The sequence below is a fragment of the Mus caroli genome, chromosome 15 (genome assembly GCF_900094665.2).
Source record: "Mus caroli chromosome 15, CAROLI_EIJ_v1.1, whole genome shotgun sequence".
Lineage (NCBI taxonomy): Eukaryota > Metazoa > Chordata > Mammalia > Rodentia > Muridae > Mus > Mus caroli.
This window is the reverse complement of record NC_034584.1, coordinates 34,761,254-34,767,233: the sequence shown is the minus strand read 5'-3', so window position 1 is coordinate 34,767,233 and position 5,980 is coordinate 34,761,254. Positions and strand designations below refer to the sequence as shown.

General features: G+C 39.8%; 1 long non-coding RNA gene across 1 annotated transcript in view; it reads right to left on the bottom strand.

The window, feature by feature from the left end:
• The window catches only part of LOC110310135, a 65,676-nt gene that overhangs the window by 55,442 nt on the left and 4,254 nt on the right, over window positions 1-5,980 (bottom strand). The gene's annotated exons all lie outside the window — the stretch shown is intronic.

The following is a 5,980-nucleotide window of genomic DNA, read 5'->3' as shown; positions in this document are numbered from 1 at the left end:
ATATATATATATATATATATATATATATATATATATATATATATGCTACAAAGTCAGTATTTCTGAGAAGTATCTCTTTCTTTACCAAACATATTCCCCAAAATAAATCCTGTAAAACTTGAAATTTGGGGCAAACCAGAATTCTCTGCCTTGGGCTTCTAAATGCCAAGGCAAAAGTCAATTTGTTTGCTCAATTTTTATGTCTGTAACAGACAGAGCTAGTAAATATGAGTCTTTACATATTTTACTTAGTTTTTAAAAAGCCAATATGAACCAATCTAGCCTGTGTTTAAGTATCAACACATCTAGCTTTTATGTCCCAAGCACATAAGGCATTTATGTACATGAAAATGATAAAGGCCCACCCATCCAGCACTTTGCAACTGTCCTTAGCTTACTACTGATATACACTGCCTTGGTGAGATCACTCCGAAGCATAGTGATCTGATCCTGTCACCTTTTCTCTTTAAGGAGAGGGAAACATTTCACACACACAAGCACACAACCGTGCACACACTTGTGCACGATGCACTCAAAGGGTGCCTCCCTTTACCTTCAACATGAAACTGAGTGGCTTGTGATCTGTGTGCCTCTTAAGCTTTGCTGCTGGCATGGAATTCTGCTGAACCAAAACTCTAGGGAATAACACAAAGATTACAGCTCCCCAAGCAAGACCAAACTTTTGGGGCTTTTGTGTACCCTGCCCCTTCTGTTTGGAACACTTGTCCCTAGCACCATTTTCTCTTGCCAATATTTTATTGTCTTTAATTCATTTTGAATTTTGCATTTCAGCAAAGCCTTTTCCTGAATGCCCCTCCCAGGAAACAGACTTCTCTGTGATGTGTTTGTGAGTACTAACCTCTCTTCTGTCCTTGTCCCTTCTTTACCTCTGGACAAAGTCCCATTGCCAATAAGGGATTTTGTGGGCTCTTAAACTTGAGACCCAACTCCTGCAAAACCAGGCAAAGAACTGACATAAAAAAAAATGCTCAATTGACTGTTAACACTCCACCAAAACAGGAAATTTGAAGAAAGAGCTAGTGTCCCCTATGTAGAACACAGACCTGGAGGAAGGACCAAGTTTCTCCAAGTTTCTGAGAAGCTAGACTGTATGTAGGTGGCTGCACGAGAAGGCCAGCCTTCAGTGGCTGCGGTAGTGCATCTCCAGATATGTGCATCTGTGGGAAGGGGTGCTCAGGCTCACTTGCATCCCTTTCTGTAAGTTGCTAGCATTCTGAAAAATCATCTCAGCCCCTGATTGGCCTTTTTAAAAAGCCTGCTAGGGAAAGGCAATGTTAACTCAAAGGAGTACATCAAAGCTGCATGTGAAGAAGATATTTTAGGACAAATGGAAAACCCATGTACCTATTTAATCAAACCTTACAGAAATCAGCTTTTTGAAGTTCATCGATATAATTTGAAAATTCTCTCTCTTTCTCTCTCTCTCACACACATACACACACACACTTTTTTTTATTACGTATTTTCCTCAATTACATTTCCAATGCTATCCCAAAAGTCCCCCACACCCTCCCCGCCACTTCCCAACCCACCCATTCCCATTTTTTGGCCCTGGCGTTCCCCTGTACTGGGGCATATAAAGTTTGCAACACACACACACTTAACCATGCATGCATGCACAAGTTAGTCTTTTTTTGAAAAACAAAACACAATGCTATAATTTTTAAAGGAATTCTTCAAGACCAAAATTTAGTAGTGGAAAAAAAAATTGAATGCCCAAAGACAGACAACCTAAAATGGCCCTGGTCATGCAGCACTGAAGAAGAAAGTGACAACTGCTTCCCCTAATGACTGACACCAGATTAATGCTCTGTGTTCTAAAATGGCTATGTGCTTCTAACGGCCCACACTCTGATGAAAGCCAACAACACAGGGTTTAGTACCAGTTGTTAAAAATAAACTGTGAGTGCTCACAGAAGAGACATTATTAAATAGAAAACACATCATTGCATGGAAAAGCTCTGGATCCCCAACCATGGGAACCCCCTACAGAGAACACAATTGCCCCCAGACATTCAGCTGACCCCCAAGATACAAACTCTGTCAGAGATTACAGCTTCCCAAACTGGGAAGGGATAAATGAAGGACTAAAGCTCTGGTTCCCAGTGGGACGTCCTGTTAACCTGGGATAACTCAGAAACAGCAGCACCAGCCTGCATGAGGCTTAGTAATCAGCACCTAGCAATTTCTTGTACTTGACACGGGGTCTCAAAAAAAAATCTACACAATTTTCCAAGGGTATTTTTCCTTTGCCTCTTGAGCTCATGGATAGTTTAAGTGAAGATTAATCCAAGGGCTTTCTATGTTATACTTATGTCATTTAAATATTGCATTGGAAGACTCGTTTAATACCCAAGAATCCCACTGATCCTCTTTATTAAGCTCTTTAAAGGAACTCTTTAGACAGTGAACAGAGCTGAATATTAGAGTTTTCATTTAAGCTCAAGCTTTATTCTGCTACAGGGTACTTATATTCAAATTAGATGGTCCCCTAGGTCATTTTAGCATAGGCTCTGTGGTATATCCATACACACACACACACATTCCTGAACCTTTCAAAGCACAGAGAAAATTAACATCTTTTACCAACCACTCTGTTCATACAAGATAGAAACCAGAAGAGTGGGCTGGAGAGATGGCTCAGTAGTTAAAAAGCATTCGTTGCTCTTTCAAACGTCCTGAGTTCAATTCCTAGAACCAACATGGTAGATCACAAAACTCTGATGTCATCTGTCTACTTGTGTGTAGATGTACTTGCAGAAAACTACCCATATCTAGATAAATGCGTAAATAGATCCTTTAAAAATCAAATTAAAGGTTTTTAAAAGACAGAAATGCACATTTTATTCAGTAAGGAGTTTATCCTATTGGAACTGTGGAAGTTGAGAAGGAAATGCTACTGAGAACTCACAGACAAGGGTAGCAACTTGCCCTAGGGCTCACCTATCTATCATGAGGTTATCCTTGTTGTAACCAACTCTAACACTGAAAGGCTCTTCAGTACACTTACAGCTCCCCCGTGGTTCCTCCTCTCTCTTAAAGCTATGAGTTATCGAGCAGAGCTAGAAAATAAAAGCACAGAAAACTGACTGCTTGGCTTCTGAAGAATCAACTTCTTTCCCATCTGGAGCACTTTTCAGCTTTAGTTAATGGTTATTATAAGATTCATATGTTAAAAATAAAACTGTAGCTGGTAATGTGTTAACTGATATTAGTCATAACTACCAATAGAATATGTGAAGCACTCAGTAGTAATGAAAGAAAAAGATCTGATATGTCTGTGGGTATGGTAGGAAAGGAACACTGAGCATGAAATCTGCAGTGGATAGAGTGATTTAGACGGTGCTCCCCAAGGGGCTGCTATAGAACCCTGAGAAAGACCAAAGACCAGACTGTTTTAGTTAGAATGTTTGCAGCTACCAATAAGATATGGTTTAACCAACTCAAGAATTCATAGTCTTGCATAATAAATAAATATCTGATTTACAACATGCTCTGTAGGAGTGTATGGAGATACTATTAGTACTAATGTTTTTGCTATCATTTTATACATAATGTATACATGATATTATTATACATACATTATGTCTATCTATACATTATGTATATCTATTACTGCTGTATAAGGATTCAAGGCAGGGTGTTTTCAAGGTTTGTAAGATGGCACTTATATTCAGGTGATTTTCTTTTTTGTGTTTTAGCATGCATACCATGACATTGCTTCTTCCTCTTGTAAGCTCAAAAGGCTGCAGCAATTTCACAGGCCATTTTCAGAAAAAAAAATCACACCCCAAAATGAAAACAGCAATGCTTTAGAGAGGGCTGTCTCCAAAGCCCTTAGCAGCCATCCCTTAGCATTACATGAGTCAATACTGAGTCACTTGTCATGTCTGCACTAGCTGCAAGGAAGGCTTGGGAAAATGTAGCTGACATTTTTTGTATTACATGGATCTATTCAACAAAGACAAGATAGAGCAGCTCCTGAGAAGCCAACTCAAAGTGCCAGTCAGCTATGCAATGAGGCTGTTTCCCCCAGCAGACACTGCTCAAGGTATATAGGAGCTCCCAGAGCTTTCTGAGGTGATGAGGCATTCTTATGATGTTACTGGATGATTTGATATCATCATAAAGAAAATTATAATTTAAGATTAGCCCTTTTCCCTCTGGTCACATAATAAATATATATTAGGGTCTTGAAAAAAGGAATCTGTCCTCTCTAGCAAGAAATCAAAGTAATATGAAGATCATGATCTTGAAGAAATTGTATCTTTTTTTAATTATGGAGGCCCTCAAATGCACCACAAATTTTAGTATAGCGTCTGACAGGCATCATGGACAGCCATGGAGCTAGGACGGGGCAGCTAGATGCCACAGAATATGGATAAGCAGGAAGTCATGCCCACTGAACAACAGATGTGGCCACCACCTGTCAGCCAAGGGAGTGGCCTATGAAGGGGATAGCTATTCCTGCAGTGCTCTCACTGCCCCATTGCTTACAGAATTTTGCTTTCTGGAGGGCACGGACAGTACTGTACATTGGCAAATAAGGAAAGTGAATCACTCCCTTGGAAGAAATGGTATTCAGAGGTTTAAGTCCACCTACAGAGGAAATCTAGTCTAGACTGAATATTTTTGAAGAAACAGACATCACAAACAGGATTGTATAGCATCAAAGTAAAGTACTATTCACACTAATCCTCACAAATCTTCATCCCACAAGGATGTTTATTAGACATCTGTTGACAAGGATGCTGAAAACACAAATGAAGAAGGGTTCAGGTAAACAGTCATCTGGAGCTTGCCTCAGTAACAACCATAAGACATGTAAGAGTTGGCCACAGAGATGAAGGATATCAGAGAGAATTGTCCCTATGAGGTCTACAGCTCTACTATCAAGCAGATTACAATTCAAATAAAACTTAATAGCTGTGTGTCAACAATATGACGTCTCAAGCTTTAGTGTCCCCTACAAAAACAAGGATGATTTGTTTAGATAGTCTGTTGTGAAGATGAAGTGAATTAGTATATGTAAATGTCATAGAATATTACCTCTGCTTATTATAAATACTAGTGACTCATGAGAAGAGAAGGCTAATAGGAGACCACAGTTCTAGCCTTGGTGACGGTGATGTAGGGGTGGTGCTGATGCCAAGGTTCTGTTCCCCAGGTGGATCTTGATCTATCAGTACAGATGCCATGGGCTAATTGCTGGGTGGAAGGAATAGATGGGACTTCTGGGTCCCCACAAGCAAGCTAGCAGACATAAGGAGAGGAGGATGGAGTTTTCACCCTGCTTCAGAGGGAGAAAAGCAAGCCAGCCATGTCAGATCTTGGCCAAAGTGAACATAGGTTGCTTCTTCATCAGGAGGTTGGGGATGTTGAGCAGGGAGCTAAGGTGGCTAAGCAACTGGAGTTGAGTGCAGATTTAGGATGCTGAGCTGGGAGTACTAGGAAGAGCACGCTAGCCAAGGTAGATTAGTAGTGACCAGCAATTGAGCCAAGAAGGCAAGTTGAAATTGAGCTACTGTGTGTGTCTGTGTTTTTTATCTGTTGATCCAATATTCTCTGGGCAGGGGTGATAGCACAGTACACCCAGAGCTTAGGTGGGGTAGCTAAAGCTACATGCAACAGATGACATCAAACAGAATCACAAATTTTGTATGAAACCAGTTAACAGAAGAGCTCAGTGGAAGAGGCAAGGAGTTGATAAGAGAAATGTTTTGCACATGAGATACACTTACCTTTGATATAGCCTTTGTTGCATTAATTAGCTGTTTTATTAGACAACTCTGAATGCTGAAGGTGAAAGCAAAACTTCTATGAGACAGTTTTTAGAACTTCCCTGTGGTGTATAAACAACAAAGCTGAGTAGGCAGAGCTAGGTCATTTGCATCTTTTTTTATTGTATTTTTTATTTTTTTTAATTTTTAATATTTTTATTACATATTTTCCTCAGTTA